Below are 24,183 nucleotides of genomic sequence, written 5' to 3'. Positions count from 1 at the left end.
TTCATTATAAATATATATAAAGAAGATACTCATTAAAGTGTGTAACTTTTAAGATTATTATGTTAAATTCTGTACGAGATCAAATTATCTTATATGAAAATATAAACAGGAAATTTATTGTGTTTTATATAAGAACATTATACGACACCAAGAAATTATATAAACGTAATTTTGAAGAGTACATAATAATATATCAAAACAAGATTTAATCTGTCTTGGATTTATGTACGTTAAACAATACGGAATTACTAATTAAATGTTTTCACTTATTATTGAATATTTATTGTAACCCAGAATATTAAATCGAATAATATAGTATTATTATATTATTCAATTTAATATAAAATAAAATATTAATAATATAAAATAATATTATTGAATATTAAACAAGCCAGATAATGGGAAATGAATGCATTCAATCTGGCGTGTTATAAACAAATTGTTATTACTAACACGCTCACAAAGTCTGGCAGAAAACGTTGGATAAAGTTTCTGATTTCTATTATAATTTGCATTCTTATTTTTACTGCTGCTTAAATTTATCCGATAAGTGAAATAAACTATACTCAACTAGCATACAATTACAGTTATTTTTTTCAAGTACGACTGTAATAGATTATAATGGATAGAGAAACATCTGTAACACCTTTCGACCAGAAAAACGACCTTTTAGTCAATACACTTTGCTGGCTGAATCCTGTAGTTTCCGTCGGAAGGACATTTGGTTTGGAACTTTTAATACCGTGCAATTGTCACCGACTCGAGAGCAATGTTTGGTTTTTTGTATACGCTAATGGAATAGAGCTTCTGTTATGGCTCATGGTAATTCATGGCTCGGTTATTACATTTAATGAAGACGCTTTCTGCGGAACTATGCTTCCAGAGCCGGGAACGAACTTAAATTTTCAGTCGGCTTTAAGAATGACCCTTACAATTTTCTTTGCTGTCCTTTTCTCATTTTGCAAAAGAAAGAAACTCAAATTTACGAAACATCATTTTTATTATCGCAACGAAGAAAAGATTTTCTTGAAAACAGAAAAAATATTTGTAATTTCTCTCACTCTCTTCTTTTCTGTAACTGTAGCCGCAAGATTCGTTTTAGAATTGAAATATTACCCAATTATTGTAGAGAAAGATGAATCATTTACTATCAGTTTTCTGTGTGTATTATTTTATTTCTTATGGCACATATACAGTTTCGGTGCCGCAAACTTTATCTTGTGCATTTTAGCAGCATTATTCTTGAGAATTTTCGCATGTTTTCGATATTTGCAAGAACAATTGGATTCGATGACGAAAAAGTCTTCGAATCTAAAGCGTAAAATAGTCACCATCGTAAAAGAACACACCGAATTATGGGAAATTTTTCAACAATTCAACCAATTGTGGAGCGATTTATTCGCCATTGTGTACTTTCTCTTGACTCATTTAACTTGTTTGTATCTGTATCTTTTTGTGTTCAGTGAGAGAAATGACGATTTGAAACGATTAAATTCACCCCACAGAAGATTTGTATTTGCATTCTGTTTCGCTGTTTTTGTGATTATTTGCGTATTTGGTTCGTTCGCTGTTTCCAAATTAACTTCTTCGGTAAGTATATGTATAAATAAAAAATTACACGTTTTACTTAACAGAGTTAAATTATGCTCAATTTACGGTATATTAGTAATGTAGATCGATTTTTAAACTTATTTAATTTATTATAAGATTTCTTTCGCAGAGATATAAAATAACAACATTTGTAATTTATTGGTAAACAAACATTATTTTGAAAAAAGCTGGAGTACAGATTACAGAATTGTGCATATGCGTGACGTGGAAGAAAACTAAATTAGTTAAAAAGAGCAATTGTCTCTGCATTGAAATTAAATACAGTTAATTAAGTAGTTAACCGACCACGAAATACAACTTTTTAAATATTTGTCTGCAGATAAACAAATTCTGTAGGAACTTATATAATTGGTCAATAATTTCGGTGTCTAACCACCACTGAAATCCGTTTTATTGCGTCTCCGAAGCACTCCTGGAGAATTTGTAATTCTTCGTTGGAGACACAATCTTTCGTTGCTGTTCATATTGCAAACTTCAGGGGTTTTAAATTCGAAAACATTCCACGCTGTCTTTACCCTTTTCCAGCGGGTCCAGAGTAATGAATGGAAAACCAAATACTTGTTTTAGTCCCTCAAATATTTTGCATATGGGTATAGCGTGCGCAAACAATCGCTTTATCAAATTATTAAGTTTGTACTTGTTTCTAACAAACTGTTTAAATATTACAATATTTTTTCACTAGGAAATATCCTATAACTGGTACGGATTAGGATTAAGTAAAGCTGCTTTCTTTACCATTTTATCTTAATATTAGCCAGGTTGAGGCCGAAGTTCTAACGGCGAAAACGTGTACGTCGGACGTTGAGCTCCGCTTTCCTGTAAGCTTTCTAAGCTTACAGGAAAGTGGCGCCGAACTTCGGCCTCAACCTCGCTATTATAAACTTAAGTTTATTAATTTTGAAGATGAAAATAATCTTCAAAGCATCATTTTCAAAAATCGTGTCGTAGTCAGAGAAGAAATTGTCTAACATGTAAAATCATGTGTCAAAATCAAGATTAATTTTAAAAATATACAAAATATTTTCAAAGATTTAAACGAATTAAATTATATTCGAAATTTCGCTTAAAAGTTATAAAATTTTGTTAAAAATTCTCGAGTATATTTTAATCTTTAGTAAATTCCCAGTGACGGCTGTATAAAATTTCATTCCTCTCAACAGATCCCAGCTGAGAAATTTCTCTATGAAATCCATGTTAAAATATACTTCAAGCCGATACGCTTATACACTAATTATCAGTTAGAAGAGTCGTAGACTATCAAATTACGCGATATTAAAAGAAGGTTACGTAAATATAAACCAAAATTTCGCTTTGAATGTCAAAATTCAAGTCTGTTCTCTCGGCATCTCTCACAAACGTTCAGAAATGTCTTTTGCCAACACTTTTCTATTTTCCATTTGCTGAATGTAATGTTATTTCCGTGATAAAATTTAAACATAAATACTACAATAATTAATTGCCAGGCAATTTAGTATTGTTGTTGTTAATGTTCGAATGAAGAGAATCGGATTATAAAACAATAATAAATGTGTTTATTCAAAAGAAGTGTCCACGAGCATTATCCGACATTGAAGAAGCCTACGAATACATTTTTCCAACAACTGAGCTGTCTGCTGCCTCTCGAACCTTACGTTTGCGGCGAATGAACATATTGTACCTGAAGAAATTTATTAAGAGGTCAAAAAATAGAGACTACACGTCGGTTGTCTTAAGTCTTTCCATCCGAAACGGTGTAACGTGTCTGTGGAGAAACGGGCGCTTTGCGGTCGTGCATTGTCACGATGCGAAACCGCAGCAGACGAGAAACAATCGCGCACCACCCGATCTCCACAGACACGTTGCACCGTTTCGGATGGGAAATGTTAAGACATTCCGCATATAGGCCCGATCTCAGTCCCTGTGACCTTTACATTTCTGGACATTTTTAAAAACAAATCAAGGGACGTCCATTGGCTTCGGACTATGAGGTTCGAGAGGTAACGAACGTCAGGTTTTTCGGCTGCCAACCCAGTTCTTCGAGGACTGTATTCGTGGGCTTGTTAACTGTCTCAATGCTCACGGAGCCCGAGCCTTCTTTTGAACAAACACTTTTATAACTGTTTTATAACCCGATTTTTACTTTCGTTTGAACGTCCCTTATATTTACCGTCTTCTGTCTTTCTTGTGTAATCTGCGATATAAACAGCTGAGTGTCAAAATAAGCGGATATTTTTACTATTCTTTTAACAATAATTCAACCGTTTTTTAAATTTATTGAAGATTAACGTTATTTTAGAAAATAAAATGAATAATGTCCATTTAATTAGATGCGCGGCAATTTCATATCAATCGAAAGATTCTCATCTGTGAATTTAACTTTACTGAACAAACTAAAGGTAACTCCATTTTTATTAATTTATTAATTTATTTATAGTTCTTGTTTTTTCAAGAAAGATTTTTTTCAGATTCTCAACTTTATGAAGAGATTCGGGAAATCACCTCTTGGAGTTTCCATCGGAGGATTTTTCTTTATTAAACGAGACTTTCCTATAAAAGTCAGCACATTTACTTTTCTTACTCATTAATATAAATATATCATTAGTATTTTAATCTATTAAACAGTAACTTAATGTCTCTCTTTGCTTTTAGGTAGTAGAAACTCTTTATTCTTCCTTTTCCACTCTACTGCAAATCAGAGACCTGACTAAAGGCACAAAATGCAAAATTAGAATTCAATCCTCTTTGAACTCGAACAGTTCTCTGTTTTGACTGACGTATGGCAATTGTGATACTTATCGTAGAACGAAGCTCCGTCCGTCTACTGTTACCATAGGTCGAGCGTAAAAATAATACGAATAAGAAACTGACAAAGTTTATGAATATTCGTAAACAATTAACAATCAAAATATTTCTTAGTGGTCTAGCACACGAATAAAATGATATTTGAAAATGCAAGAGTGCGTATTTTATAACTAATTTGTAAATAACAAAATTATATTCTTTTTCTTTCGTCCGAAATCTTTTATTCATTTATTTGGAAAATGCACACGGATTTGCGTATTTTCGATATAAATGTGTTAAAATATACTAATAAAGTAAATATAATTTTATATAGCCTATATTTGTGAGGGGTTAGCCGGGGGTACGGAGTTGGGAAAGTACTCTTGTACCGCTTAATCGGCTGTCCAGTCTAGCAACTGACCCTCTACGTCGAAGGATGGCATTTAATGTTTATAAAATAAAAGGTGGGGACGAACGATCGTATAACCACCGTCTCCTATCAGGCTCCCGACACCAGCTAGGGTAATTAAAATACGCGCCCTAACTCAAGTTCACTTCTACTTAGATATCTGTGACGTCCGAGTGACGACGGCCGTACAAAATCATAGGAGGGTTTAAGATTTAGCGAGTGGGGAGTGCGTGGATAAGTCGATAGGATGTCTTATCGATAACGAAACCAACGACATTTAGTTAACGAGGAAATACACAACAAAATTTAATAACGTAAAAAGTAAAAGAAATTACAAATAAAATGACTAAATATTCCATCTAACTTAAAACGTTAACAGATGTACTAAATCTCTGATATGGGAAATGAGGGAGAGCTTAAAAATCTAAATATATTACCTCATTATAATGTGATTGCTAACTTTTCTGTACTCTGGGCGGAAGTTCAATCTGAGGAAGTATGGCACTAGTCTTTCATTATGGAGGAGATATGCTGAGGCGCGGAAATGCCGAGTGCTGAAATGCCCCGAGTTTAGCACGAATCCCCTACTTATACTTTTCTTTCTCCTCCAATAGAGATTAAGAATTGAGATCATCTGAATGGGTGTCGTGATGAGTCTTTTGGGTTTCAGTCGGCTTTTTAGTCATGGGAGATAAAGATCTCACTCAGGAACTGACTGTCAACACAGGAAACATTTCTTCTTTCTTCTGTTTGATGTGTAACTTTGATAAAAATTTCGAATTATTATATTAAACTTTAAAAAATTTTCTATTAATTTTCTAGAATAATTTCTCTAAAAATTTCAGACTCTCACATATTATATTCACTTAATTACTGCGACAATGATAAAATGCGAAATAGACGCCATTAGTAATGGCGCCTATATCGCATTTCGCGTAAAGGCCCATTACGCCATTACTGCGACAGGTAGCATATAGCATTTTCCCGCGTGGAATGGAGTAGTGTTTTGCCCCGCACATCATACTTTTCCTGTTAGCAATAGAGTCGTGCCGGTTATGTATCTTACTCTGTTCGGGGCAAAATTTTTGAATTGAAATAACGTGACTCGCGGTACAAATCGGAAGTTCGGATATAGGTAATTGGGGTCTCAGCCCCTAACATATCCGTATGGTGGTCTCAACTTTTATGTATTTAACTCCATTCTCGAGATTAGGGATAGACAGCAGACGGACGACAGTAAATTTATAGGTCTATAAGTTTTTCAAAATTTAGCCCAATAAGTACCCCGCAGTAATCCAGTGGATAAAAGCACCAAACACCAGTAGTCGGTAGTGGGTTCGGGCGGTGCAACGGACTGGCCACGTGCAGTTTTCCGGATTTTCTTTACTTTGATATCACCTAAATAGGGGCTAACTATACATAAGTCTTCCCGAGATGCATCCTCCTTGGTCGATCGCTCACGAGTCTCGTTGCCATAACCAAATAAACCAAATCAATTCTAATAATTTTTCTATAAACGCGATATTCACGTGGACACGTTTAACCACCAAGAAACTAGACACTGATTTCATCTCCCCTTATTAACTCATAAACCCATTGCTCCGAACTTCCTTCACCCGCTTAAGATGTTCTACCATTCGGCCAAATTAATGTACGTACAGTACTGTACGTGCAACGATTTGGAGACACAAAATAGTGCCGGAAGTCAATTTCTGTACCCATGTTTATTTTTCCTATTTATTATCGTGGCGACATTGTTTCATTCAACATTTCCTTCAGCCGTAGTCTGTGTGATGTGCACTTTATTCACACGCCGAGTCTTACTGTCAAATTGGCTTCGTCTATGCTACAACTTTCAAAAGTTTCCTTTACCGAGATGTTTTTGCTGAGCTTTACTTTTCGACCTGTTTTCACCAGTTTTTTATGGGATTGCATAAAAGCAATTCTCGCATTTTTACGGGAATTTTTTTTATTTAAACAAGGTTAGCAAGTTTCATCACACGCGGGGACATCACAACCTATCCAACACGGATCACTTTTCAAATATTAATAGTATACCGATATTAATGAGTAGTCGTGACCATTCTTTTTTCCGAGAGGATGTCAGCGACCACTTTCGGTCGAATTAACTTCAACCCCTTTCCGCAGCAGTTCCTTCTTCCTATCGGACCGGCGGTACGGTGGCATTCGAATAGAAAAATTGCATAATACAAGATTTCCCGCCGGCACAAAATATGTTTTAAGTGGTTTCCAGGGTGCCGAGTTTAAATATTTGGACCGTTTTTCTCGCGCGTGTGTGAGTATTAGCGTTTATTTCGTTTTATATTTCAAGATGGGGCAATGATTAAGAAACGAAATTTACAATGGTCGTAGCTTATATATAAAGGGATGATGTTATTAAATTTCGGTGGTTAAAAGTCGAGAGGGTGAGGAAATAAAGGGGTCACTCGTCATGTCTCGAAAGGACTTAACGAAGATTTAACTCGTTTTACAATTTTTTAAATATAAAACTCATCTCTACTCACAAAATTAAGCGTTTTGCCATTTTATAATCATTTAAAAACTTTTTACGATAACATCTCATAACAGATGGCACCACAAACACTTGTATTCATTAAAATTAAAAATATAAAAGTCATTTTTTAAACAGAATCTCATAACAGCCGGGAAAAGTTCGCAACTCGTTGCTGAAGTTTTTATTTTTGCAATATCTAATTTTTTTACCGAGATAAGCTAAGTCTTGTGGCGTTGGAAATTGTCAAAAATGAAAAATTTTAGCTTTACTACGAGATGTAACATAAAAAATTCTCTTATTATGTGTCAATGTTTCGCCCGATATCCTACTAAAACTAATTAAAGTTAAAAGTTCAGTTTTCGTAAGTTGTGATTTCTGTAAGAAGCACTTTTAATTATTCTTCTGTATTTAATAAATAAAAATAAAAATGTAAATTTACATATAGTAAACATTCAGTTCTACTACTCGGTACGTTTTATTTGGGTTACAAGTAGTCAGGGCCGGATTTACCAATCCAGGGGCCCTGGGCACAAATTCGGTGGGGGTCCCCCTTTAAGAGTAGGCAAATTTGATGATTTAGAAAATTTACACAAAATACTGTACTTTCAATTAGATTTGAACTAGGAAGTTGTAAATTTCATTTAAAAATAAGGTTATTGTAAACATACATATATTTTATTGTGTAAAACTAATTATTTTAATTTAACTGAAAAATACCTATGTGAAATTTTTTCCCGAAATTTTCCGATGTTTCGTAGGTCCGGGGTTTGGTTTTCTCTGCCTGTTGCCCTCGTGATTAGGCCACACTAGGCTGTCGCGGTAATAGAAAAAAAAATTATGTTTAAACATAATTTTTTTTTCAGTTTTGTGGGGGCCCTGGGCACAGGCCCCAAATGCCCTTATGTAAATCCGGCCCTAGAAGTAATGTGTCGTGGAGGGTAAATAAGTTTAAAACACTTTTCTCTTATTAAATATAAAATTTATTTCCTATCGTTGATTTTAAAGCTGTTCTAATGCACAAAGAGGCGAGTAACACTTATGCCAAGCTTCCGAGTTAATCAAAAACATTAATAAATAAAAAACAGAAACACTTGGTCGAATTACAACTTTAAGCAACGCGCTTACTACGTTTCTTCCAAATGGCGACTTCTGTTCGCGCCTGTGTTTTAAACGTTGCTGGAAAAATTGACCAATTCGCTGCCGAATTGTTTAAAGAGCCGTTAGAAACTTTAATATTCGAAAATAGAATTTTTAAAGAACTTTAACGCTTCGTTGCTGGTAATGCGATATCACTAAAACAATTTTGTAAAACACCAAGGTTTTAAACTGGTTTAACGCGTCTGTTAACTCTTAACAAAAATTGAAAGCCGGACATTATTCTTTGCGTATTTTAAGTTCAATAAAATGCCCAAAAATACTTAAATAAAAAATATAACACCTAATATATGTAAGTAGTTGTAGCTGATATTTATTGCTTATTTAAGTAAATAACCCCCGTACTCCAACAAACTGATTTTGAAATTCGTTGATTGTTAACGATGTCGAAGTATCAAACACAAATTCGTGTTAATAACAACCACTTGGCTTTTTTCCACCTTTATTTAGTTGATACGGTACACGTTTCGGGCCTTATGCCCCTCATCAGTCAACTAAAATAATATAAAATAATGTAAACAGCGTTTTTACCGACAAGTTATATAAACATTTAAACGTATATAACATACCAGTTCTTCCCCCAGTATGGCACTTGTACACGGTAAGTTTGGACATTACAAACTCGAGAATAAAAGTTATAAAATTCTTGTACATCTATTTTGAGTTAAAAAGTACAACTATTTAATATAACAATAAATTTAAATTAACTATGAATAAAACTGGGACTTTGTTGTTCTCTTGTACTTCTTAGTAGAGATGGTTAATACACAGTACATTTTCAAAGGTCGTTCGAGCACTTTTGGCTCGTTTATGTTGAAACAGAATCCAGAAAATTTCTTTAAATATTTATACTTGTATTTTTATTTATACAATTTTCTGAGTTAATTATAGCAAAACTTTCTTTAAACTTTCTATTATATATGTCTTTTTCTTTATACAGAATTTTGGTGTTGTCCTTGTCGATATTACAATTATTTATTAAGCAGTGGTCGTGGAAAACGGATTGCATCCTTTGGTGCTTCATATCAGCTATATGTTCTTTTATTCGTATTTTTAATTTCCGTTTTGTTTCTCCGATGTAGGTATGTGGGTGAAGGAAGTTCGGGGCAATGGGTTTATGAGTTAATAAGGGGAGATGAAATCAGTGTCTAGTTTCTTGGTGGTTAAACGTGTCCACGTGAATATCGCGTTTATAGAAAAATTATTAGAATTGATTTGGTTTATTTGGTTATGGCAACGAGACTCGTGAGCGATCGACCAAGGAGGATGCATCTCGGGAAGACTTATGTATAGTTAGCCCCTATTTAGGTGATATCAAAGTAAAGAAAATCCCACAGAACTGCACGCCACATACCTACATCGGAGAAACAAAACGGAAATTAAAAATACGAATAAAAGAACATATAGCTGATATGAAGCACCAAAGGATGCAATCCGTTTTCCACGACCACTGCTTAATAAATAATTGTAATATTGACAAGGACAACACCAAAATTCTGTATAAAGAAAAAGACATATATAATAGAAAGTTTAAAGAAAGTTTTGCTATAATTAACTCAGAAAATTGTATAAATAAAAATACAAGTATAAATATTTAAAGAAATTTTCTGGATTCTGTTTCAACATAAACGAGCCAAAAGTGCTCGAACGACCTTTGAAAATGTACTGTGTATTAACCATCTCTACTAAGAAGTACAAGAGAACAACAAAGTCCCAGTTTTATTCATAGTTAATTTAAATTTATTGTTATATTAAATAGTTGTACTTTTTAACTCAAAATAGATGTACAAGAATTTTATAACTTTTATTCTCGAGTTTGTAATGTCCAAACTTACCGTGTACAAGTGCCATACTGGGGGAAGAACTGGTATGTTATATACGTTTAAATGTTTATATAACTTGTCGGTAAAAACGCTGTTTACATTATTTTACATTATTTTAGTTGACTGATGAGGGGCATAAGGCCCGAAACGTGTACCGTATCAACTAAATAAAGGTGGAAAAAAGCCAAGTGGTTGTTATTAACACGAATTTGTGTTTGATACTTCGAAGAATATTACAACACGGTTTCACAAGAATCAATGTTAACGATGTCTTTTAAGAGGCGTAGCTGATTACAGCGACATCACGCCGGCGCTAAGGCTGACCGTTACTTTGTATCTGATGTTGTCGAGCCATCTGTTTTTCTTCGCTCATACATAAAATTGTTTTGAGAGTTACTAAATTTCTCCATAGCTTTGTCCGCTACATTTCGAACAGAACAAATAATTTAAGTACTATACATAATGTTGCCTTCGCCACAGGCTTTAAAATTAATCACATTACTGTATAAGCCGGAAGTTTCAAACTAAATCTAATAATTTTTCTATAAACTCGCCATTTACAAAGGCATAAATGCCTCGTAATTTACAGTCATTCCGATAATGTTCTTAAAATGAGTTTTATCACATACATTCTTGAAATTTACGATTAATAACGCCAGCTGTAGCAATTACTACCACGGGTACTTTTATGAACCCGGCCTACGCCTGGTGTACTAATCTGGAAATTAATAATTTCATTATTTGTTTTAAACATTTAAATACAGGATACATTTGTGACAATGCGCGAAGAGCCCCTATGCTTCGGCACCACGGGACCGAAGGGGGTCGATTCGACATTGCGTCGGCCAAGACTGCAAGGACAAATTCGTCAAGACCGGTCTCTCGCATATTATGTTTTCGCGAAAAGAAAGAATAAGGATTTGAATCTGCCTGCATTAAGAAATCTGTGTTCGAGAATAAATAAGAAAGCGTTAGGTTAACAGTTTTTATGCCGAAATGCATCGAAAATAGAAAGAATATAATACAAAACTAAAGTTAAATAAGTCTTAAAAGTGATAAACTCCTACAATAAACCGTAATAATCGAAATCATAAAGACACGGCGCAATGTCTGCTAGCCAAAATAAGAGAAAAATATTTGTCTCGGTTATTTTGAATAATTACGAAAAGTAAACAAAAACTTACATTCACTTAGATAATTTACATTATCCACCAATGAGAAGAAATTGATGTAAAAATTATTTAAAAACTGTAGATAAATTAATTCTGAAAATTATACTACAGCGTATACTGAGATCGATTTATTCATCCATTCGACGAATAAATTAATTAAAAATTCTTATTTAATCTATAAAGAGCGAAGGATCATATATTTTAATAGAAATAATTTAGTAATAATTTACATTATTACACGCAGTCTTTCTCAAAATAATGATTAATACCTAATTAGCTCTTCTTGGAATACAACCACCGACGTTTGAAAAATGTCTCCATTAATTACGGATTTTAATATTAACGACTTAACCTAAACGAGAAACGGTATAAAATTTCTAAACTAGTTTGTTCAGCAAATATATGCGCGAGAAGAATTTCTAAGATACGGTATAAATTTTGTCACAATTGCATAAGACGAATACATTAAGGTAATTCGTTGTTCGATAGTCGCGGGCATCTAGAAGCTTGCGTAGATAAATTTGCTGTCTCATACTACAGCGTCGTCTTTGCCGCTTACTGCTGCGTACGAGTTTCTAAATTTTAAACTGCGTTTTAGTTCCGGTCATACATAATTTTTCGTTTAGATAAGTAAAATGAGCGAGAGAAACACAATTGTAGAGATTGCAGATTGCACTCGCAAGAATATTTCCAATAACATTCATTGCCAACTCGGACCCATTATTTCGGTGGCTAAAATATTCGGATTGGAACCTTTGTTGCTATGTGCCTGCCATAATGGACAGAACAGAAAGTACATGGCTTATTACGTAAACTTTATAGAACTTATTTTGTGGGTAATGGTAGGTCATACTTGCGTCTTGTTCTTCGATGACGAAGCGTTATGTGGAACCATACTAAAAAATCACGATACAAACAAATACTTCCAAAGATTATTTCGAATTATGATGTCATCGATTTACGCTATTACATTTAGTATATTGAAAAGAAACAAATTCAAATGGGAAGACAACGAGATCGCGTATGGAAATGACGAAAACTTTCATGAAAAAGTTCAATTTGTATCAATACTTTTTCTTTCCTTACACTTTTTTTCAAATATTTTAATGAGCCTTACTTTAGGTTTAAAGTATTATCCAAAAATTCAGAATTCCAGCAATTCTTCTCTAATTTCAATATGGTGTAGCGCATTTAATTTTCACTGCCATTTAATCTGTTCTGGAGAAAGTAACGTTATATTAGCCTTACTTCTTATTATGTTCTTGTTCTTGTCGGATCAATTCCAGAATTTACAGATCGAGTTAGATTCGATCGACAGACACACTAGTCGCTTAAAGAGTAATGTAGACGACATTATAAAAAGACACACAGATCTATGGGAAATCTTTCAGCAAGTGAATCAACAATGGAGCAATTTGACAGCAATTATATACTTTCTTATCATTCACATAACGTGCTTACTTCTTTATATGTTACTTTTTAACCACGAAAAACAATCGAATTCGTTACAGCAAAAAGTCCACTTTGGTTCTTTTTTTCTTGTATTCTGTTTAATATGCGTTATAGGCTCATTTGCATTTTCTAGACTAACTTCTTCGGTAAGTGGAAGCGATTATTTTATGCACAATGATTTTGCTTTTATTTAACATTATATAAATCGTCAGTTTTCGTGTATACGCAGTAAAAACTCTGTTAAAATCGAATAAAATAATTTGTTAAAACTTTCTACATTATAATTCTTCACTCCACGAAAAAACCTTTATAATCCAGTGATAGGTTTTTCTACAACACTTTCCTAACGTTTTCAACCCCTTCGGGGTCTTCCTCGGGCACAGTTCATGAGAAATTTCAAATGCCAGTGAATGGAACAAAAAACCGAAGCGAATTCTATTCCATATTTGGAATCATGGAATTGGAAGATAAGATGGAACATTATGCTCGTGTTGTTGCACCCCAACACCAGCATAATGTTCCATCGATAGGAAGTTCTTGTTTCTAGCCAAAGATAATCATGATTTTGTTCAAATGACTAATTTTGTATAGTTTAGAACAAACATCAGAGAATTTTACATAAACGTTAACATAAATTATGCTATGACAAACCATACAATATCCTGACATTTGATTCAATAACCATACATTTATGATAAATATTATATTTTAATTAATCGCAACACTTTACTAATTTTTCAGATTTACAGCAACTACGCCAGCATTCAGAAACTCTCATCGTCAGAATTCGGCTTAACACACAAATTAAAGGTATCGATTAATATTACAGTAATTGTGTATTTGGAAATTTTCCAAAATCTTTGTTTCTTTTTTTCTAGATTTTGAATTTCATGAAGAGATTTAGCGGAATGCCTCTTGGAATTTCTGTGGGAGGATTCTTCTTCTTGAATAAAGATTTACCTATTAAAGTAAGCCAATTCTTATTATTCGGAAGACAAATTTTTATTATTTATCCAATCATTACTCGATTTATCGACGTTCTATTGTAACTTTCAGATGGTGGATGCTCTTTATTCTGTTTTCACAACTCTTCTGAAATTAAAAGATCTGACCAGAGAGAGTAGGTGTCTACCAACAACTGCATCGAATAACACACACGACGAACTATGGTCATACATACGATCCGCGTGAAGTGTGTTCGTATTTATGAAGCACGAAATAGGCCACGTCGATATATTCAAAACAATGTGGTCATTTTTATCATGTTTAAAAACGAATATTGTAACTATAAAGTAAAAGTAATTAATAATTGTTATATCTTTTGTATACCCCGAAAGACCGAAAAAATAATATCAAGAACGTTGTATTTGCATAAAGATTTCGTACGTTTTCGATCAACCCAATAGATGTATGTATGTACTGTACTTAGTGCTTGTTATCGTTTATATGTATTTAAATTCTGAAGATTAATTAAGTGATTAATCTAGCCGAAAGTATATTTCGTTCAATTAATATCCGAATACTCAGTAATATTAAGTAATCAAAAGTTGAATGGAATGATAAAGAACTATTTATAGTTTCTTTTGGAGATTAATCCTTTATTAATTCTTGAAAAACAAATTCGAGTGCTCCCAAATAATTTTACGAAATACTGTATGTAATAACTTAAAGATACATGCGTATTCTATCGCATTTTTCTGTACGGTTTGTACTTTAGTAGAAAAATACGCCTGTAATATCTATTATATATATTATCGAGACGAGTTGATAATAATAATAATAATCAGCGCAGAGCCCAAACGGTTAGGAGTTGAAAGTTGAAATTTGGTACACAGTTAGGGTACCAGATTTAAGTACCAATGTGTTAAGTAACAATGGAGAACGAGAGAAAGCGACGGGCAAGATTTACGGGCGCTGGAAAAAAAAGAAAAAGAGTAATATGTTGGAACATATTCGATTTTCAAATTTAAACAGATTCGGTTTTTCTCGACCTTTCTTCTTTAGAACATTCGATTTTCAAATTCGACCTTTCTTTAGAAATACTTAGTTCGTTGATGAAATTACTCTCTTTTTTTGTGACTGTAACGTAATAATCTTAGTCTTCGCTATCGTTACTTTTGCCCGAGCAACGCCGGGCCTACCTGCTAGTTTGTATACAAGTTAACAATTTCTAACAAATGGTAGCTAACTTGACAGTTTATCACAAATCTAAATGTTTACTATAGTATTAAAAGTATGATTATTTAAAAGTGAATTTAATCATTTCGATAATTTTTTTTATAGTGGAACAAGAGAAAATTGCAAATGTCTCCCTTATGGCTAATATCACCGACCTTGGTGAAAACATCACCCAACGCACTGTTTAGTAATGACAATAGCGTTAACGTTTCGTTAGAAAGCCATTTCACGACTATTCTTTAACTCGATTTAACCAGCCGTTTTTCGTAATTATCTGATGTATAAGATGTGATGGGCTTGCGAGAAGCCGGGAGCGCAGGGGCTGTTCCCCGAATGCCACTTACACGGCAACAGGTCGGCGAGACCCGCTGGCGTTGTCTTCGGATGGCGCATAATAAAGGGCCGACACCAGTTAGGATGAGTTTAGGATAATTTAAATCGTGTCCTAACTCGCGATTCTTAACGCAATTTATGAGTAGGAGGGCTCGTTAAACGATCGAGTGGGAAAGTCGATAAGGTGCCGTGTGCCGAATGAGAGACAGCGGAGAGGATTTTAACTGTAACAAATAAACTTAAATTTATCTTTATATACTAGTACACTTATCAATTAACAGGACTTATTATACCGGAAAATTATGGATCAGATATTTAGTCTTACAGATCAGAAATATTATTTTTTATCTAGTTCACCCGAACTAACACTTTAAGCTTGTGTTTCGGACTCGTTTGTCCCTCCTCGGCAGGCATTCAAAAAGCACTTTCTACAATTAACAATTAAAATGTTTTTTTGTTACAATTATAATTAAAAATTAAAATAAACACATTAATTTCCCGACAATAAAATAATAAAATTCTTACAGCTTCTGTATTTCCGAACTTCTTTAAAGATTCAAATGTACTTGTAATCCACATTAACCAAATAATTCGAAACGTATACCTATTTTTTATACATCGTAATTAATCTTATTAAATTTATAATCGCAATTTCATCTAAAATTTCTACATTAACTACTTACATCTTTGATTATTCTTTTTCACTTAATCTATATTTACAATTCATTCCAAATCTCTCCTTTTATGCTTTCCCCCTCCCCTTCTATAATGCTTCTCCAGGATTGGTGGATTTCCCTTCCGGTATTGTTATTTATTCTTTCTGTTTGTCTGATTATATTTATATGTTCATATAATTGACGTAAATAAAAAACATTATTTTTGATCTGTAAGATTAAATATCTGCATCCATAATTTTCCAGTATAATAAGTCCTGTTAATTGATAAATGTACTAGTATACAAGGATAAATTTAAGTTATGATAAAGGACACAAAGGCATAATAATTAATATAACAAATAAAGTTTAATATACTCTATAACTCTAAGGTATACAGACGATTAGGCGATTAGATACGATTAACATACGATTATAGAATGAGGTGGCTTATGCCGCGAGGCTATTCGTAGTTTCTCCAACGTGGAGAGAGCGTTTACAAAGGTCTGTCGAAATACCTCAGAGAGTAAATGCCGATCGTTGACCACAACGGAGTATATGGCGTTGTCCTCTTTGCAGTCCGCTTGGGATTTGACGAGTTTGATCCTTGTATGGAGAGCGATTCTTCTCCTCGGACGAAGGCGAACGCTTCTAAGACGCACTTATGTTCAACGTTAATTTAGTGGAACATTATGACAATTTCCATGTCTCGTCCTTTTATGCATTTCGTCTGGAAGTGATCACGTGATCGGCAGTCGGAATGACGAAGGATTGCCGCTTACTTTCCTCTCCTTTTACAATCGGATGTTATCATTTGGCAACTGAGTGTTCAGATTCTCATCCATTTGTTGATACAGAACATCGTTCGATCCGTATCTGCTGCCATGTTTTTTCTAACTATTGCCACGGATATTATATAAAAATTTGCTTAAAAATGGATCCATGATTTTAAGGATATTAAATATCCTTAAACAGGGTCATATCTCAGGCTCATTCAAAACGTTATCGTAGCTGTATCACGTCACACAATGTTGTTATTAGTTAAACTCGTATAATGTAAGTGTAGAAAATTAATACGATTAAAAAGTTTAAATTAAGCAAAATTACAAAGTTTGTTTTTATTAATTTCATTCAAAGTTTTGAAATTAGAGAAATGTGCCGATTAATGATTACGATCAAATTCAAAAAAATATTACCGTCTAAAGTAAAAATGTATTTGTAGTTCGGTATTTTTAATGTAGTCGATAGATGACAGCTGTTCATTACCCTCCAGCTATGTTATGAATATGCATAAAAACCAACTACGTGCATAATTAAAAATATATTACACTTATGTAGAATATTTAATATGAAAGTATTTTATTGAACTTAAAATCCAACAGGAATATCGACTAGTTACATCATCATTCGTTAAAAGTTGCGTTAAATCTGAAGATAAAGCTGCGAGTGTTTCATCAAACTTTGTTAACGATAACAAAGCGTTAAACGGGCCATTACTTTAAAGATGCAACTTGGACATTAAAGTTCCTAGCGCTTCACGGAAGACTTAAAAATAGTATTTTAGCAAAGCGAGCGCTTGGATTAAAATCGATGTCAGGTATCCAAACTGAAAAAACTTGTTTATCATTTAATTAAGTCACGAAGTAAAGCCAATTGTATTTGATGCGCAATGCTCAAAAAATGGACGCATAAACATGCACACCGTATATTACAAAGTATAATGAGAGTAGAAAATACAAAAACCAAACGAATTAAATGTTAGATAAGTTAGGCATTTCACTTTTAAGCGTTAGGAAATTTTCCCTTAAGTACGGGATAGATGACACAATGGACATGTATCATTTTGTTGCTATCACTCTGTTACGTAAAGCTTTTATTTAACTTTGTTCACTTCTCTTAAAAGATAACTCTTGGCTGTATATGCATTATATATTTATTTCTTTTAGAAACCACAGTCAAGCGAGATATATGTGCTGAAAAAACTGTAGGAAACTGTAGGTTTTCCCAACTCCTAGGAAACAAAGATATAAATATATTCGTAATGACAAAAGGCAATGCTGTATCTTCAAAGTATGATCTCTTTAATAGTGTAGTTCACACGTCCATTTACGAAATACATGTACGATAATTAAAGAATAATTAACTTTATCGCGAATTTACAAATATTTACCCTATTTTTCGTTTTGATTGCGATGTCGAACTACAACACACTGCTCATTTCTCTCATGCAAAGTTTTAGAAACGTAAACGTCTTTGTGCTTTTTGGTATCTGCTTTGCACTTGTCTTCGATAAGTTGGCTCGATACTGCCATAAAACAAAATGAATTCGACTGGACGAATCGAAAATTAGGCCCCGATTGCATCGGACGGGAATCGGAGCTTATTTTTCGATTTATATTTCTTATTTTTCAATTTCTAGTCTACCATTGAACCACCGATATATCTGTCTGAACTCTTTGCTTTGTGCCACGACGGTAAAATCGGCCCGATGCTTTAGCTGTAAATATGTATTTACGTATTAACGCCAGTAATATCCTTGGGGGAGCCCCAAGGATATTACTGGCATTATTAAACTCGGTGCATCATCCAGAATTGGTGTAAACAAGCTAGTTTCACTTTGTATTACGTTGCGATGACTCTAGGACCTCAGCGTCTTTTCTATTGGGGAGATCAACAGCCACCCCTCCATTGTTAATTTTACGAAGGCGCAGAGTTTCTATTCCCATAGTCTGTGGGGTTTACGCTATTAGTTAGTAGAGTTCTAGTATCCTCTCAGCTGCTCTTACTGTTTCCGTTATAGACTAATATGGTATGACATGGGCTAAAAAATAAAGCAGCCTGTGCAGCGCAAATGCTCATCTTAAGCTTCTCACTGAACCTGGGAGTTGAAACCTCTTCCCGGTTCGGAGAATTAAAAGAAATAGCTTTACTTAAATTAAATTTTTTTTTCTCTCTAACCTCCAATATGTAGGCAAATACACTCTCCTTTTGTTCAGATGTTATCTTTATTATATCCTCCTTAGATGCCATGAAGTTCAACTGTTGTTCAAGTCTGTATGAAATGTTGTAGTTTTCCAATACAGTCACCGCTAAATTGATAACTCTGGTAAACTGTTCAGTGACATAGCGAAGGTGCTCTTTAGATTGGAGTGTATCCTTCGGATTTGAGGTAAAGTACCCTTTCACCTCGTCAACAGTTCGATAAGCCTTTTCTAGAAAATTTTCTTTAACTTTAGCTCCAATAATAGAGAAAGACCAATACACGAAAAATGAGAGAAAAAAAATCCAAAGAATCTGTCCGGTGCACAAGACAAACTCAGTCACTTAGGTTGACTGAGACGTAGGTAGAACCGAAGTTAAGTAGTGAAATAGAAGAGCAGGGGTATTTAGGGAGTTCCTGGTCTGTAAACTGATGAGATGAGTCCAAACAAAGAGTCCTGTGCGCTAAGAGTGATAATGGTCCTTGCAGTTGTAGAGCAATGTAGTCCAAAGTACGTCCACACCGAAAGGGTCGGAAACACCTGTCTATAAGAAGTGATGGCAGATTTACCCACATAGAAACACTAACCAACTAGTAGATGAATTGCATAAATGCAAATCCTCCTATAGTCCTGAGTGTCAGGTTTGTTAGGAGACCCCAGAGGAGCTGTCTTGAAGGTATATGTATACACCCACTCCCTTGGAACGTTCTTGCAGATGTGCTGTTGGGAGCTGACCAAGTAGCCTTCCAAACAAGTACTTCAAATGCTTGCAGCAAGTAAAGGAAACTTATTGAAACTAAAGTAATCGATGAGGAAACTGATCAGTCTCTTCAACCTATAAACTCAATGGATGCACTGGGCCGAGCCCCTTTTCTAGGAAAGGAGACCCCAGCTGACCGTTTATAAGAGCTGGCATCTCTATGGTAGAGAACTCTAAGTACAGTACACGTTGCACCAAAACTGTATGTGAAGGTAAAAGGGTTGGACCCGGGAGCGAGGAAGGTGAGGATGGATGGTCCCCATTGGGTTGTATCCCCAGAACCAGAGCCACAGCACTTAACTCGGGTTCGACTTTATCAGCCGATTGCAGAGACAGAGTTTACGTTAAACGACGTTTAACCTCTTAACAATGGAACAGTCAGACGCCGCGCTACCACTTAGTTGTGGAGAAGAAGCGTGGAAAATTTTTAAGAATTTTCCCACGCGTTTTTCTCGTTTCCGTTTAGGAAAAAAAAATTTAAACAGTTACGTCTAGTAAAGAAAAAATCGTTCTTTATTGTCACATAATTTTTTTATATGTGAATTTTTTTCGCGGTAGTTTTTTGCTAAAATTCTTTTTTTCAAATTTATATTAAATTCTTTTTTGATTTTCCATCCGATACGATTTTTTCAAAAGTTTTGATTATTTTCAATTTTATATAATTTTTTAAAGTTTTAAGCATTTAAGTAATGACGATTTTTTTCCAACTTGCGAATCAAATGCAAGAAAATGTAATTGACAGTTAACGAATTTCATCCACAACGGTAGCTGACGTAAAGGTTGTTATGTTTATAACTACGACGCCTGGCGGTCTTTCCCCCCAGACTGAAATGTGGGTGAAGGTCGTCTCGTGTTCTACTTTTTGTAGAAGTGACGTAATTATCGTAAATAAAAGAAAATTTCAGTATATCTTTTATTTAAAATTTTAAAATTCGTTGTTCAAATTTACACCGAAATATTAAAGCGGTTTAAAATATTAGCATTTGGTAAATAAACTTACTTTACGTATAATAAATTTAAATAAATTAAACTTTAAGACACAACAAAACAATGAAAAAAATGTAGAAATATTTTTATATTCATCTTCAGATTTATTACATATGAGATCGTCATTGACAATATTTAATTTTGAAATCAATATTCATCATTGGCATGCATCAGAAAAAAAAAATGCATAACTTCCCTAAAACACACTTCACTGAGAGGGTCAGCTTCACTCTGAAAAGTGAACAGTCCTCAATCCAATGTGCGACCTACTTTCTCTAACATAGTAAAACGAAGTAATTTACAGTACAACAATACACAGGAACACTAACCATAATAATCAAATCAAATTGTTAAAGGATAAGTTTTTCTAAAAACCTCTAATCGGTCTTTGATGTAGTTCTATGTTTTAGCACTAAATTGGTACACATGTCTAAATAACACGCTTATAAATACTAAAAAACAAATGTTTCGAAACTAGAACTACATAATTATATGCACAAATAAATTAGTAGTCCAATAATACATACTTCCACTTATATCCAAGTATTATATCCAAAGATCAGTTCTCGTTAATTGTCGAAAAATAAATTATTTTCAACTTTTCTTTCTGAATTTAGAACTAATTCACAGTAAACTTTACGCCTTAAAATATCCATTACAATCAACGCAAAATCTATCAATCCACGTAATAAAAATTTATCGCAGTGAACTTCAAAAGATAATGAGAAAATACAAACACCAAACCACACTCCACGAAATCTGGCGCGAACTGACCATATGCAATAGACAAAACGAAAATGCTCTTGTCCAATGTCATCGGGTGACAGAAAGTTTCTAAATAAACGCTAAAAGTTTTAAAGAATTCTTCCACAAAAACCGATGAATTTAATTAATACACAATAACTAAATCTGTTTAATAAAGATTAATAATTTACCATTATAATTATGCAAATTAGATATAAAAAAGATCATTGCGCAAAATCTCCCGCGAAACATCGGATGACTGTTACGTCACGTGGCTTTGAAGCTTTTCTAAAAGCAAAACACTAAAAATTTTATATAATTATTTTACTAATCCAGTCAAATTTAAGTAATATAAAATGTCTAAATCTGTTTAATAAAGATTAGTAATGTACAAAGCACACAGAACATTTTGCTATTGTAAAAAATAAATTGATTAAATTTACATTGTAAAACTGCAGTTGTAAGGTTTTTTAAAAAAATATTGTGTTGCCTTTTGTAATATTTGGTCTTTTCAGATATTTGTACATTACTAATCTTTATTAAACAGATTTAGACATTTTATATTACTTAAATTTGACTGGATTAGTAAAATAATTATATAAAATTTTTAGTGTTTTGCTTTTAGAAAAGCTTCAAAGCCACGTGACGTAACAGTCATCCGATGTTTCGCGGGAGATTTTGCGCAATGATCTTTTTTATATCTAATTTGCATAATTATAATGGTAAATTATTAATCTTTATTAAACAGATTTAGTTATTGTGTATTAATTAAATTCATCGGTTTTTGTGGAAGAATTCTTTAAAACTTTTAGCGTTTATTTAGAAACTTTCTGTCACCCGATGACATTGGACAAGAGCATTTTCGTTTTGTCTATTGCATATGGTCAGTTCGCGCCAGATTTCGTGGAGTGTGGTTTGGTGTTTGTATTTTCTCATTATCTTTTGAAGTTCACTGCGATAAATTTTTATTACGTGGATTGATAGATTTTGCGTTGATTGTAATGGATATTTTAAGGCGTAAAGTTTACTGTGAATTAGTTCTAAATTCAGAAAGAAAAGTTGAAAATAATTTATTTTTTCGACAATTAACGAGAACTGATCTTTGGATATAATACTTGGATATAAGTGGAAGTATGTATTATTGGACTACTAATTTATTTGTGCATATAATTATGTAGTTCTAGTTTCGAAACATTTGTTTTTTAGTATTTATAAGCGTGTTATTTAGACATGTGTACCAATTTAGTGCTAAAACATAGAACTACATCAAAGATGATTACAAAGTTTAATTAGCAAGTAGTCCCGTTATTAGCAAATTAATTTGTTGGTAGATTTTTTTTACATTTAAAGTGTAATTACATGAAACTAAATGGATGTGAACATAGAAAGAAGAATATAGCAAGAATAATAGATAAAACTATTATTACATATTACTCGATCAGAAAAATGTATACTTGAAGAATTGTGTTTTGATAATTATGGCCTAGGGTTTATATCGAAAATATTTTTCAGTGATATTTGTAATCACAGTTACAAATTATGTAAAATTCAGCTTGATATAATAATACATCATTCGAATAGTAATGGCGCTTAAATATTTATAGGATTAATTGAAGTTTTTCGAATTTTGTTTGAGGAAACTGAGGAAAGCAAGAGTATCGACAGTTGTATAATGAACTGAATTTAAGTAAATTAGGTGACTTTGTATGTTTCGATGTAGTTTTTTCGTAATAATACGATATACGAACTTTCGATTTTGTAAATTGTATTATACTAAAAAATAAAGTTTTTATGATATTCTCCTTCTTAATAATGTATTTATAATGTTTCTTAACTAAATAATACTTATTAAATTGAAATCCAAACTTTACAAAGTACTATGAATATTAGAGAAGACCGTTTTACTATAAACTACTACGTCTTACTATAGCTTACTCTAATGTTGATTTTACAAAAAGTAGGTCAGACAAGGACCGTTAGACTAATGACGTAGGCTGTTTACTTTTTCGGGTTGCATCGGTGCTTTCCCGATAGCGTCATTTACAGAAGTCACACCTACTTTTTTCTGACGCGAGCCAATTAGGAATATTGATTTTTTTAACCAATCAGATGACGGCGGGAAATTTAAATTCGATTTATGTCGATAGATGGCCGTTTAAAATTTCATATTTATTTTAATTTTCTCTCTTTTATTGTAATTTCTCGAGAACTAAAGGATATTCCAAAACAAAGTTGGAGAACCCAACTACTCGTGAAAATTCTACGACTTCACGAAATGGTCCAGGTATTTTATAAGAATTTTTTAACAACAGAACAGCCTATAGACGTTGGCTGGGTGAACCGCGGTTTAAAATGCGTTGCAAAGATGACGACAATCTATTTCTGAACGCCATCAATACGAATCTCGGCAAAACATTGGCTCTTACTTTCTTCGCCATTATTCTCTTGTTTTAGGAGTCATTCAGCCAATCAGATTATTCGTGGGACGTCAGAAACATGGCGACTGTGTCGAAAACGTGTAGGAATTTTTCGGAAGAAGAAAGAACGTCCTGGCGGAAATTATTAAAAATTATCCCGTAATTGAAGAGAAGGGGTATGATAACCGTACTCTAGGGTAAAAAAAAACCGCATGGGAGAAGATTTAAAACGA

At 33.4% G+C, this 24,183-nt stretch overlaps 1 long non-coding RNA gene across 1 annotated transcript; it reads left to right on the top strand.

Annotated features, from left to right (window-relative positions):
- The first annotated feature begins 3,916 nt into the window (after window positions 1-3,916).
- On the top strand, window positions 3,917-4,545 carry LOC136974630 (uncharacterized). Its single transcript, XR_010880670.1, has 3 exons — window positions 3,917-3,986; window positions 4,056-4,145; window positions 4,240-4,545. It is a non-coding gene; the product is annotated as an uncharacterized lncRNA (long non-coding RNA).
- Window positions 4,546-24,183: the final 19,638 nt, after the last annotated feature.

Source organism: Centruroides vittatus, unplaced genomic scaffold (assembly GCF_030686945.1).
Source record: "Centruroides vittatus isolate TY-2023 unplaced genomic scaffold, ASM3068694v2 contig_351, whole genome shotgun sequence".
Lineage (NCBI taxonomy): Eukaryota > Metazoa > Arthropoda > Arachnida > Scorpiones > Buthidae > Centruroides > Centruroides vittatus.
Note: the sequence above shows the minus strand (reverse complement) of the source record. Positions and strands in the feature narration are given on the sequence as shown.